Source organism: Bos mutus, chromosome 21, assembly GCF_027580195.1.
Source record: "Bos mutus isolate GX-2022 chromosome 21, NWIPB_WYAK_1.1, whole genome shotgun sequence".
NCBI lineage: Eukaryota > Metazoa > Chordata > Mammalia > Artiodactyla > Bovidae > Bos > Bos mutus.
Genome location: NC_091637.1, coordinates 64,807,976 through 64,821,772, shown reverse-complemented (window position 1 = coordinate 64,821,772; position 13,797 = coordinate 64,807,976). Strand labels below are relative to the sequence as shown.

At 36.4% G+C, this 13,797-nt stretch overlaps 8 non-coding genes and 1 pseudogene across 8 annotated transcripts; all 9 read right to left on the bottom strand.

The window, feature by feature from the left end:
• Positions 1-438: 438 nt before the first annotated feature.
• Positions 439-510, bottom strand: LOC138984494 (small nucleolar RNA SNORD113/SNORD114 family). The gene has a single exon (XR_011461786.1). It is a non-coding gene; the product is annotated as a small nucleolar RNA SNORD113/SNORD114 family (small nucleolar RNA).
• Positions 511-723: 213 nt separating this feature from the next.
• On the bottom strand, positions 724-795 carry LOC138984492 (small nucleolar RNA SNORD113/SNORD114 family). The gene has a single exon (XR_011461784.1). It is a non-coding gene; the product is annotated as a small nucleolar RNA SNORD113/SNORD114 family (small nucleolar RNA).
• A 1,508-nt stretch (positions 796-2,303) lies between these two features.
• LOC138984473 (small nucleolar RNA SNORD113/SNORD114 family) lies at positions 2,304-2,378 on the bottom strand. The gene has a single exon (XR_011461767.1). It is a non-coding gene; the product is annotated as a small nucleolar RNA SNORD113/SNORD114 family (small nucleolar RNA).
• A 2,731-nt stretch (positions 2,379-5,109) lies between these two features.
• Positions 5,110-5,179, bottom strand: LOC138984508 (small nucleolar RNA SNORD113/SNORD114 family). Its single transcript, XR_011461797.1, has one exon. It is a non-coding gene; the product is annotated as a small nucleolar RNA SNORD113/SNORD114 family (small nucleolar RNA).
• Positions 5,180-6,581: 1,402 nt separating this feature from the next.
• Positions 6,582-6,653, bottom strand: LOC138984504 (small nucleolar RNA SNORD113/SNORD114 family). The gene has a single exon (XR_011461793.1). It is a non-coding gene; the product is annotated as a small nucleolar RNA SNORD113/SNORD114 family (small nucleolar RNA).
• Positions 6,654-7,502: 849 nt separating this feature from the next.
• Positions 7,503-7,570, bottom strand: LOC138984502 (small nucleolar RNA SNORD113/SNORD114 family; annotated as a pseudogene).
• A 1,683-nt stretch (positions 7,571-9,253) lies between these two features.
• Positions 9,254-9,328, bottom strand: LOC138984470 (small nucleolar RNA SNORD113/SNORD114 family). Its single transcript, XR_011461764.1, has one exon. It is a non-coding gene; the product is annotated as a small nucleolar RNA SNORD113/SNORD114 family (small nucleolar RNA).
• Positions 9,329-10,813: 1,485 nt separating this feature from the next.
• LOC138984493 (small nucleolar RNA SNORD113/SNORD114 family) lies at positions 10,814-10,885 on the bottom strand. The gene has a single exon (XR_011461785.1). It is a non-coding gene; the product is annotated as a small nucleolar RNA SNORD113/SNORD114 family (small nucleolar RNA).
• Positions 10,886-12,066: 1,181 nt separating this feature from the next.
• Positions 12,067-12,138, bottom strand: LOC138984469 (small nucleolar RNA SNORD113/SNORD114 family). The gene has a single exon (XR_011461763.1). It is a non-coding gene; the product is annotated as a small nucleolar RNA SNORD113/SNORD114 family (small nucleolar RNA).
• Between the last annotated feature and the right edge of the window lie 1,659 nt (positions 12,139-13,797).

Genomic DNA, 13,797 nt, shown 5'->3' with positions numbered 1-13,797 from the left:
ACTACTTAGATATACTTCCCACTGATCCAAGAATCTGACTATTCATTTGCACAGTAGCTGAGGCATTAACTAAATTATGCTCGCATTTGTTTTTCCCCTTGGAAAATCAATTTCTAAGCCAGTGACTAATACCTGTCACTTTCTAGATCACCCTTAGCCAAAGAGGTAATACCCTCATAACATATCTTTCCTATTATCAGTCTTTTCAATATATATATAATAGTAATTTTTACCTAACCACATATTTTTATAATTGAAAAGGCTACATAGTCATCATTTTTATCTTATACATTTGTATATTGATTATTTCATTGATCCAATTATAAAAATAGAAAAAAAGTACATGTTGATAATAACCAAAATAAATATCTTTGTATATTCCTAACCACTGACTAAAAGGTCACTTCACACACGTCAGTGGACTTGATTTCATTTGCATCAAACCTCAGAGTTCCAGACTCACATTCATCGCACACAACTCTTACACCTCAGGGAGTCACCATCGATCCATTACTGTCCATCTCATTCAAATACATTTCTGTTTAATTTATGAATCACAAATTCACTAATAATTTTATCAGCACAATTTTTTTTAAAAAGAGATGATACATACAGAATTATTCTTACTTTAACACTTTAATATAAGAATATAATCTCTTTATATTCCTGAAATCTCACAAAAGAAACAGTTTCTCGTCAGAGGGAAAATAGTACTTATGTATCATGGACCTCAGAGTTCTAGCCATGTTTTCATCGTTTAGGACTCTTCCCGAAACGATCATCATCATTGGTCCACGACTGAGACTCCACTCTTTGTTCAATTCTGTTTATTGACTAATTCACTAATTCACTAGTAATAATTTAAAAATCCTATTATTCACAAAACTCTAGAAAAGTCATGATATTCCTATGGTGTAAATAGATCATTCTTACAACAATGTATCTCTTCTAAATTAGATGCTGTTTTTCACCTATGTAGTAATCAATTGATGTATCATAAATTTCAACAGTTATCACTGGGCTAGACTTGGCCTTTTGTTATTCTATGTGGAACATTCAGCCAACGCACTGAATACACACACATACACACACACACGCACAAACCAACAAAAAGAAATGAACAAAACCGAGACAAAAAAAACTCTTACTCACATTGGTCTCTGTGTACCTAACACAGAGGTGCAATCATAAGGCGCAGCCCCATGGGATAATGCTTAATCAGCCGAACTGACTCACTGGAAAAGACCCTGATGCTGGGAAAGACTGAAGGCGGGAGGAGAAGGGGACGACAGACCGTGAGATGGTTGGATGGCATCACCGAGTGAATGGACATGAGTTTGAGTAAGCTCTGGGAGTTGGTGATGGGCAGGGAGGCCTGGTGCTACAGTCCACGGGGTCACAAAGAGTCAGACATGCCTGAGTGAACTGAGCTGATCTGAATCTTAGCCAAAAGGGTGACATAATTCTTAATGGTCATTAGAATTGGGAATTTTTATTACTATTTCTTTCCTCACCATCTATGTTCACAGTTAGACACTAATATATCTGTTCTTCTTCATCTTTTATCTGTATCATTAATGGTACTCTCAATGATCTATTAATAATTTTAAAACTCAGTCTTAGAACTTGAACTTTAAACATTCCTAACATCTGCCTACAGGAAAAAATAAAGAAATGGAGTGAGGAATGGACTGGGCCTCAGGGTCCCAGACCTTTATCATTTGTTGTCCATGACTCACCTGCTAATCATCATTGGTACATCTGAGACCCAGTTTTAGTTCATTCATTTATCTATTTATTTCGATTAAATCCTTTCATTGAAAATAATACATGATTAGTAAAAAAAAAAACAAAGAAAAAGACACTTCAATACCCCTACTTCTAATTAACATCGAGATAGATTATACCTTTCATTAATAAATATCACTGCTATATATTATCAGTTAATCAATATAAGGTTATATATCATACACATTATTGGGCCACATTAATCTTTTGCTTCTATCTATTGCTTTTGAAAATACAACAAAAACACTGAAAACAAGTTCCCAAACCAGACCAGAACCCTGGCCATTACTCACCTGATCTCTGTCCCACAGCAATCTGAAGCTCATGACCTTGATCACCATGGAGGCTGAAGTCACCTTAAGCTTCTACTCTGAAAAGTAATAAGGAGAGAAGGTGATCCCAGATATGGAAACTTTCTCTCCATTGACCTGAAGGCATGTTTATTGATGTTTTTAATGGTTCACTTACCATAATCAATGAAAATGCATGAAGAGAAAGACTACATTTCTTTCATTTTGGACCTCAGAGTTCCAGACACATATTATTCATCATCCATGACTCATATACTGGTATTGATCATCACTGATCCACAAACGATAACTTCCTCTTCATTCGATATTGGCTCTTTGCTACTCCATGGACTGCAGCACAGAGCCTACTCAAACTCATGTCCATTGAGTCGGTGATGCCATCCAACCATCTCATCCTCTGTCATCCCCTTCTCCTGCCTTCAATCTTTTCCAGCATCAGGGTCTTTTCTAATGAGTCAGTTCTTTGCATCAGGCGGCCAAAGTATTGGAGCTTCAGCATCAGTCCTTCCAACGAATATTCAGGACTGATTTCCTTTAGGATGGACTGGATCTAGGTTGGATCTCTTTGCAGTCCAAGGGACTCACATCATTATAACTCTCTTAAATTTATTATCAGCTTTTAGCTTCCTTGGCTCAGACAGTAAAGCATCTGCCTACAATGCAGGAGACCTGGGTTCAATCCCTGGGTCAGGAAGATGCCCTGGAGAAGGAAATGGCAACCCATTCCAGTACTCTTGCCTGGAGAATCCCATGGATGGAGGAGCCTGGTGGGATACCGTCCATGGGGTTGCAAAGAGTTGGACACGACTGAGCGACTTCACTTTCACTTTCTTTCACTTTACCTTCCTATCAGCTCCTTGGCATCACCGCCTCAATGGACATGACTTTGAGCAAGCTCCAGGAATTGGGGATGGACAAGGAAGCCTGGCATGCTGCAGTCCATGGGGTCGCAAAAAGTCAGACATGACTGAGCGACTGAACTGAAGTAATCAGTTCTTTGGGATAAAAGTTACCTTCTTTCATTTTTTGTCACCCATGAGATTAGTGCAGTCATTAGTTTTAGAGAAATCATCCAACCCCAGACTAGGAATGAGATGATGCTCACATAGGTCTCCTGGCTCCTACAACAAAGATGCCATCATGGGCTGGTGCTCCAGAAAGAATCCTTCCTTCAGGTCCCATGCATCCACTCTGAGGGGTATAAAGCAAGATGGACCATCAATGTGGTAAAGACACTCTCCACTGCTTCTTGTTTCCACACTCACAGTGTTATTCAAGCTATCCTTAACTCAGGGTACATAGAGAACCTTTTGACGATGAACCATTTTGATATTACCACTGAGCCAGAACATAAAGGCTGACTAGGAGCTTCACAGGCTTCCCTTGTAGCTCAGCTGGTAAAGAATCCGTGTGCTATGCAGGAGACCTGGGTTCAGTCCCTGAGTTGGGAAGATCCCCTGGAGAAGGGAAAGGCTACCCACTCCAGCATTCTGGTCAGGAGAATTCCACGGACTGTATAGTCCATGGGGTCACAGAGTCGTACACGACTGAGTGATTTTCGCTAGTGACTAGGAGCTTCCCAGGTGACAAAGTGATAAAGAATCCACTTACTAGTGTGGGAGACGCAAGAGACATGGGTTCAATCCCTGGGGTCAGGAGGATCCCCTGGAGTAGGAAATGGCAACCCATTCCAGTATTCTTGCCTGGAAACTTCCATGCATACACCTCTTTGATCACTGATTCTGTCCCCCTCGACCTTAACCTTAGTGGTAACAGCCGTGTGCCGTTCATTAGTGATTGAAATTCAGGGTGTCCTTGGTATATTAATAGTATTTCATGGCTCACCACGTATTTCAGTAATTGGAAATTGCTTCATTTCATCCATCTTTATTTTTAATTATATATTTATGGATTCTCTCATTTTCCAATTATAATAATACAATGAAAATTCATGAACACAAAGACCACAGATAAGCCCCTCATTTATCCCTGACATCTCCCTATAGGATGCCTTCTCAAGTTGAGAATGGATTAGATTACTTGAATACTGCATCTCAGAATTCCAGATAAGTATTCACCATATATCACTCACAGATCCAACATTGTTCCTATTTTCCTACCTTTATTTCTACTTGTATTGATTAAATAAACATTCAATATTTTTAGCAGTACAATTTAAAAAAAGTCTTAACGTGTATAGAATAATTCTTACTTAAATATATCTCTCTCTAACAGATTGTTTTTCATACGTGCTTTAAACGGTTTGGATATATCAATGCTCAACACTGAAAAGCACGTGCCTTCTTAATTTTATACCATATTTCTTAATAATACAGTAAATTAATCTAATAAAAAAACAGAGATCCTCAACTATCACTCATATTAATCTCCATGCTCTTATTAAACAGAGCAAACGGCAGGCTCACTTGTCCATGGCAGATGCTAAATCACCTGAATTGCCTTCATTCTAAACAGGACAGGACACAGCTGATAAAAACACTGAGACCTAATAACCGCTGACCCTTGTTTTCTATGGTTTATTTTCTCAGTATTTAAGTATTTGTTACTTTTCCTTTTGCTATCTATTTTTTTATCTTGTTGAAAGGAAAAACTCAATCTTTAAGTCTGCGGCAAAACAATTAAACTGCCTCTTATGCATTTCTATCTAACCTTGGTCAAAGAGGTGACCCTCAACCATTTATTTAATGGGACTCAGGAACTTCAATGTTCATTATGGTATCTTTTGCCTCACTCAGTATGTTCATCTTTGACAAAGCTTTACCTTAGTTTTCCTTATATATAGTTATATTTGCTTAATGGCTCCATCGCAGATCTCTTAATTATAACAAATCAAAGTCTGTGAAATCAATGTAAGAATATAATCGACTCTCTTAATTATAACAAATCAAAGTCTATGAAATCAATGTAAGAATATAATCGACTTATATTCCTGGTATCTCTCTAGATAGAAACAATTTCACCCGAAGGAAGACACTACCAATGTTCTGGATTGGACCTCAGAGTTTCAAACACAGTTTTCACTGTTCAGGGCTCTTCCCATCACAAACATCACTGGTCCGACACTGAGTCTCTTTCTCCCTTATTTCTATATTTGTATTGATTAAATCATTGTTAATTGGCATTAATAAAAAGAATATATGATTCACTAAACATCCCAAGAATAAAACCCTTGAATATCCATAACCTTGGTTTACAGAATCATTTCCCAAGAAGGTCCTTTCTCTTCTAATTTTGGAGCTCAATCCTGGCCATTACCAATTATTCAAAATAATCCTTCTTATCGTATTTATCACTGAACTCTGAGTAACTTTTGATTAATTGAATACTTTTTAAATAATACCGTAAGTATCCTCAGACAAATCACCCAATCCACGACAACAGCCTTGAACACTGTTCACCTTAAGCTCCTTCCTGACGCAGAGGTGGTGTGACTACCACGCACAGCAGAAGCTGAGGCAGCAGCAACATCCACCTGCAGAATAACAAGCAGACAAGGCGATGAAAATACTGAGCTATTCTCTCCTGTGATCCAAATATCCCACTGTTCATTTGCTCAGTAACTGAGGCATTGACTGACATATAATTAGTAACTGAGGAACTTATTGTCAAAGTTGGAACTGACCCAGTCAGTACCTAACACCTGTCACTTTCTATATCATCCTTGGGCAAAGAGATGACACCCTAATACTACATCTTGATGGGTATCAGTATTTTCAATATATATTAATGTATTACTACATGATACTAATTTTTGCCTAACCACATTTTTGTAATTGAAAAAGGCTTCACATTCATCTTTTTTAATTTTACACATTTTTATATTGACTATTTCATGCATTCAATTATAAAAACAGAAATACATGGAAGAAAAGTTATGACCAACCTAGAGAGCATATTAAAAAGCAGAAACATTACATTGCTGATAAAGGTCCGTCTAGTCAAAGCTATGATTTTTCTGCAGCCATGTATGGATGTGAGAGTTGGACCATAAAGAAAGCTGAGTGCCGAAGAATTGATGCTTTTGAACTGTGGTGTTGAAGAAGACTCTTGAGAGTCCCTTGGACTGCAAGGAGATCCAACCAGTCCATCCTAAAGATCAGTCCTGAATATTCATTGGAAGGACTGATGCTGAAGCTGAAGCTCCAATACTTGGCCGCCTGATGCGAAGAACTGACTCACTGGAAAAGACTGATGCTGGGAAACATTGAAGGCAGGAGAAGGGGACAACAGAGGATGAGATGGCTGGATGGTATCACTGACGCAAAGGATATGAGTTTGAGTAGGCTCTGGGAGTTGGTGATGGACAGGGATGCCTGGCATGCTTCCACTGTCCATGTGGTCGCAAAGAGTCAGACATGCCTGAGCCACTGAACTGAACTGAACTGCCGTGATCATAAAAACCAAAACAAAGATCTTTGTATATTTCTAACCACTGCCTATAAGGTCATTTCAAATAGGACAACAAGCCTCAGGGTTTCAGACACATATTTACTGTACACGACTCATACACCACGGGTAATCTTCACTGATCCAATATTATCGCTTTTTTTCCTATGTGTACTTCTATCTCTTTATTGTATAAGCCACAAATTCACTAATAGTGTTAGCAGTACAATTAAAAACACAAAAACTGCCTGGATGAACCTAGAATTATTCTTACTTTAATATATATCTCATTAATACTCTCAACTTTCTATATGGTTCATATATCCATACTCAACACTGAAATGCGATGCCTTATTATATTCCACATTTATTAATAACACATTGCATTATGTTAATAAAATAACAAACCGAGAAAAATTTCAACTATCACTCGCGTTAACCTTCATCCTCCTCCTGTTCAGAGGCAACCATAGAGCTCATGCTCACGAAATACGCTAAATCATCTCTACTGGTTCATCCTCAGGAGTACAGAACAAAGATGAAAAAATATTCATACCTAATTGCCATTAATCCTTATTTTCCATATTTCATTTAGTCAGGTAGTTACTATTTTTTTCTTTCTCTCAGTATTTTTTATTTTGTTACAAGTGAAAGTTCAATCTTTAGTTGGAGGCAGAATAACTAAACTGACTCTTAGATATGCACTTCTAGCCAATCTGGGTCAAATAGGTAACTCTCACTCATTTATTTCGTGGGCATCAGTTTTTCCAATGTGTATTAATAGTATCTATTGTCTCACAAAATTCCAGTATGGACAATGCTTCATCCTATTTTTCCTTATATATTTATATTTGCTTAATGCTTCCACCATCACAGATCCGTTAGTAATAACAAATGTAAGTCTATGAAATCAATACACAAATATACATTTTTACATTTCTGACATGTGTCTATAGAAATAATTTCACACAGGGAACAGATTACTTATGTTCTGTGTTGGACCTCAGAGTTTCAGACATGTTTTCACTGTTCATGATCTTCTTTTCATGATCATCACTGGCCCAGTGACCGAGCCCTCGATTTGCTGTGTATCTCTATTTGCTCATTGACTAATCTATTTATTGACTAACCATTCTCACAGCAGTGTACTCATTTTAATTTTTTATAATTCACTAATACTTTTATATTGAATATATGTTGATTCACTGGAGTATAATTGGTCTACAATAGTGTGTTAGTTTCAGCTGTGTGGCAGCGTGAATCAACTGTATGCACACATATACCCCCTGTTTTTCATTTCCTTCCCATTTAGGCCATCACAGAGCACTGAGTAGAGTTCCCCGTGCTATACAGCAGGTTCTCATGCTTTAACTGTTTTATATCTAGCATCAGTGGTGCGCATGTGCTAATCCCAATAAATGATACGCTGTTATTCATCTATGAGTTAATCAATTCATGTTTCATAAAGTCCTATACTTATCACTGAGCTGCACTGCCCTTTGGTTATTGTACATGGAAATTCAAATCATACACTGTATACACAGAGGGAAAAAGTCACTGAAACTATGATGAGAAGTTTGACCATTATTCACACTGGACTCTGCGCTCCTAACATAGAGATACAACCGTAAGGTGCGTTACAAGAGACTCCAAGTGTGGATGTGTCCATTTTGAACAACAGAGAGCATGATCAATGAGAAGAAAAGAAAAAAATTTATGACCACTGACTCTTCATCTGCTTTTCGTTTAACCAGTCGTTTAGGAATTTATAACTTTTTTAGAATGCAGACATGGTTTTCTCTTAACGGAAAGAATAACTTTAAATGTGAGACTGACTCAGAATAATAAAGTCAGCTCTGAAGAGTTCAGGTCTGTCTGATACTTGGCCAGAGAGGTGACACCCTTGACCCACCCATTTCAAAATGGACATCAATGTTGGCAGTTTTTATTAATATCTCTTGTTTCATCATATATGTTCATAATTAGATAATAATTCACTGTTTTCATTCATCTATTATCTATATATCTTTAATAGTGCTTTCATTGATACAGTAATGATTTTTAAACTCAGTCCAGGAACTTGAACTTTGTACATTCTAAACACCTGTGCACAGGAAGAAATAAACAAAGAAAAAGAGTATGGGTTTTGTCCTCAGAGTACCAGACTCTTTTTTACATCATCCATAGTCAGGCTATCATCATCACTGGTCCATTTGGGCCCACTTTTAGTTCATTTATACTTATATTCATACCCATTAAATCATTACTTCACTGATAATAACAAAATAAATATTTGAATAAGAAAAACCAAAGAGCAAGCCATTAAACATCCCTGACTCTTCTTTAATTAACCCCAAAATAGACTGTACCTTTCATTAATAAATATCAATGTTATATATTATCAACTAATCAACATACGGTCTCAAGTCATATTTATCACTGGAACATAGTTAACCTTTAGCTTATATTTACTACTTTCAAAGAATATTATGAAAACACTTAAACAACACAAACCAAGAAGAAATTTTTGAGCATTACTCACCGTGCTCTTTCCTGAAAATGATATTGATCATAGTAGAGGCTGAAATCACCTTGAGCTTCTGTTCTGAAAAGTATCAAACAAAGAAGGTGAAAATAGAGATTGAAACCTTCTCTCCATTGATCTGCAGACTTGTTTATCAATGTTTTCATTGGCTCAATTATCACGACCAATAAAAATGCTTGAATAGAAAGACACTGCTTTTCTACTGGATCTCAGAGTTTCAGACACGTATTATTCATCATGAATGACTCATACGCCGGCATTTATCATCACTGATCCAGAAAAGAAGACTGGGTCCTCATTCTGTATTGTTAATTGATTAATTCATTGATTTGCTAATTATAATTTATAACTCTAGGATTCACAAAACCCAACAAAAGATTGACACAGCCAACACACATGTTTCTAGAAAAATACACCATTATGTCTTTCTTACCAATGATCAGTTTTTCACATAGGCAATAATCAATATAATGCGTCATACTAATCTCTTCATTCTCAACAGGATTAAAATGACCTTCTTTAACCATACTTCAAATATATTAATAATGCAGCATAAACATTAGACAAGCCATTCAACCCAAGACGACAAATTTGATTCTGCTCACACGGGTCTCCGGTTCCAACAACGAAGATGTCATCCTAAGCAGGTGCCCCATGAGGAATCCTTCCTTCAGGTCTCATGCTCGCCCTCGGAGGAATATAAAGCAAAGCGGACCATCAATGTGGCGGAGACAATCCCCACTCTTCCCAGCTTCCACATTCACATTATTATTCAGGCCACCCTTAACTTAGGACACACACAACATCTGTCAAAAACGAACCACTGGGATCTCACCTTTGTGCCAGAACCTGAAGAATGTCTTTCACTTAGATCCTATCACCCGTATCCTTTGCCTAAGTGGTATCGGTCATGCACCATTCATTATTAACTGAAATTCAGGGTTTCCATAATACAGTAATAGTTATTTCTTGTCTCACTACATATTTTGATAATTAGACAGTGTTTTACTCCATTCACCTTTATTTTTAATTAAATGTTCATTTATAGAATCTCATATTATCCAATTATATGGATTATATGCAGCCTGGCATGCTGCATATAATCCATATAATCCATGGGGTCGCAGAGTCAGACACGACTGAGCAACTGAACTGAACTGACTGAACTGATATTCATACTCAACACTGAGATACAGCTGCCTTCTTTACTATATCCCACATTCCTAATAATACTGTGAATCACCTTAATAACAAAACAAACTGGAAAAACCAACAACTATTGCTCACATTAATCTTCATCGTCCTATTATACAGAGGCAACTACAGAGCTTGCGTCCATGAAAGATGTTAAATCCTTCTACTGCATTCATTCTGGGGAGTACAGAAAACGCAATATAAGGAAAATATTGAGAACTAAGCTTACTCAGTATTTAGGTATTTATCATTTTTTCTTATTCTCTCAATTTTTTTGTCTTGTAAAGAAAAAAACACAATAATTAAACTGCCTCTTATTTCTGCATTTCTACCTAATCTTGGTCAAATAAGTAACCCTCAGAAAATGTGTTCAATTTTGACCATAGTTCATCCTATTTTTTCTTTATACATTAATTTATATTTACTTAATGGTTCTGTCACAGATCCATTAATATATAACAACAAATTTAAGTCCAGAAAATCAATACAAGAATACGGTCTTTGAATAATCCAGACCTCTCTCTAGAAAAGCAGTTTTGAAAAGGGAGGAGACTACAGGTGTTCTGGATTGGACCTCAGAGTTTCAGACATGTTTTCATCGTTCAGGACTCTACCCGAAACGATCATCATCATTGGTCCGTGACTTAGTCTCTTCTCTTCATTCATTTCTATATTTGTATTGATTAAATCATCAGTTGATTGATATTAATAAAAATTATATATGATTTAGTAAATGTCCCAGGAATAAGACCTTCATATTCATAATCTCAGTTTACAGAATATTTTCTCATTCAGAGGCTTTCTCTTACTTTGTTCAACCTCAATCCTGCACATTATTTATTAATCAAAACAATGTTTCTTATCATATTTACCACTGAACTATGGGCAACATTTTTATTAATTTCATACTTTCTAATAACATCATGCTGCTGCTGCTACTGCTAAGTCGCTTCAGTCATGTCCGACTCTGTGCGACCCCATAGACGGCAGCCCAGCAGGCTTCCCCATCCCTGGGATTCTCCAGGCAAGAACATTGGAGTGGGCTGCCATTTCCTTCTCCAGTGCATGAAAGTGAAAAGTGAAAGTGAAGTCGCTCATTCGTGTCTGACCCTCAGCGACCCCATGGACTGCAGCCTACGAGGCTCCTCTGCCCATGGGACTTGAGCACCCTCAAACAAATCACCCAGGCCAACAACCTGGCCCATTATTTGCCTTAGGGCTTTCCTGACACAGAGGCAGCCGATGATTGAACACAGTGAAGGCTGAAGCAGCAGGAACACCCCTTCTGAAGAATAACAAGCAGACAAGGTGATAAAAATATTCAGATATTCTCCCCATTGATCCAATAATCTGCGCTTCATTTGCACAATAACTTAGTCATTTACTAAATGATGATAATATTGACTTCTTTTTCCCTTAATGAATCTAATGTCAAATTGATTACTGACTCAGTCAGTAATTATTACCTATCATTTTCCAAATCATTCTTAACCAAAGAGATAACATCTTTCTAGGACATTTTTACCTAATGGATATCAGTCTTTTCAATACATATTAATGTATTAGTCTATGTTAGTATTATTTCCTAAAGCCACATATACTTATTATTGAAAAGTCTTTATAGTCATCATTGTTTATTTTATAAATTTGCAATTAACTATTTCATTGATCAAATCATAAAAACAGAATGATGCATGGTCATCTACCATGCATGGTCAAAAAATGCATGGTCATAATAACCAAAACAAAGATCTTTTTATATCCGTAACCTTTGACTATAGGATCACTTCAAATAACACAATGGAATAGATTCCATTTGCATAGGATCTCAGAGTTCCAGACATGTATTCATCATACATGACTCATACGCCACAGGTAGTCATCACTGATCCAATACTGACCCTCTTTTTCTACATATGTTTCTATTTCTTTACTGCATAAATCATAAATTCACTAATAATTTTAGCAGTGCAATTAAAAACAGAGGAGCTTTGGTGTATACAGAATTATTGCTAGTTTAATATATCTCACATTAATAGTCATTTTCCATTTAGAGTTAATCAGCATAATGGTTCATATAAACATAGTCAAGACAGAAATGCAGCTACCTTCTCTACTCACAATACCTTCTCTATTCCACATTCGTTAATGATTGAGTGAATTTGGAACTGAAAATGGAACTTCAACTATTACTCACATTAATCTCCATTCTCTTATTCTTCAGAGGCAACCGCAGGTCTGGTGCCCACGACAGATGCTAAATCATCGCTAGTGCATTCATCCTGCGGAGCACGAAACACAGAAGAGGGTGAAAATGTTGAGACCAAATCACCACTGACCCTTACTTGGGGCATTTCATTTATACCAGACTCAGTTATTCATTATTTATTCTTCCTATGTTTTTTTCTTAAACTGATTAAAAGAAAACTTCAATCTTTAGCCTGAAAAAGAATAAATACATGGCTATTATATAAGCATGTCTATAGCATTCTAGCCAAAGGGGTGACCCTCACCAGTTTAACGGGATTCAGAATTTTGAATTTGTATTCACAATACCTTGTCTAAAAAGAAGATACTCATATGAGAACAACTTCACGAGTTTTCCTTACATGTTTATTTATGTGTTTAATGATTTCATCATAGATTCATTGTTAATAACTACTATAACTATGAAATTAACAAGCATATGATCTTTTTGTATTCCAGACAACTCCTTATAGAAACAATTTCAACAAAGGACATAGACTACCTATGTTCTGTGTCGGATCTCAGAAAGACGCTTCAGAAATGTTTTCATCCTCCAGGACTCTTCCTGGAATGATAAGCATAATTGGTCCATATGTGTCTCTGTTCTTTCATTTCTATTTGTTTATTGACTAAACAAGTAATCCATTCATAAACATTTTAAAACTCTATTATTCAAAACACCTAACAAGCCCAGGACATCACTACTGTGTAAATAGTTCAATTTCACAGCAATGTGATTTCAGCATCTTTTTTAAAATTAGACGCTATTTTTGATTTATACATTAATCAACTAATATTTCATCAAATTCTCTATTTTTCACTGAGCTATAATTGACTTTTGTTATTCTGTATGAAGATTTCAAACTGTAACCTTAATACACACAGACACGCACAAATAACACAAATGCAGAAATCAACAAATCCGAGATAAACTTGACCAAATTTCTTTCAGGTAAAAATAAGCAAACAAACAGGACAAGAAGTTGGCTATTACTGACAACTGGGCTTTCTGTTTCTAACACAGAGATGCAATTGTAAGGCACAAAATCAGGGGGAAAGGCTTAATTAAAATTTTAACAGTACTTGGAAAATACTCAACAAAACCTTGTTATAGCTAATATATCTCTGCAGAAACTCTCATCTCAAATCTGTCTCATATTTATTGTAAGGTTTCACAATGCATTAATCAATAGAAAGCTTCATATTCATTACTTATTTATCAATGGGATTAAAATGGCCTTATTTGATTATCTGTAGAAGGGAATGGCAACCCACTCCAGTATCTTGCCTGCAAAATCGCATGGA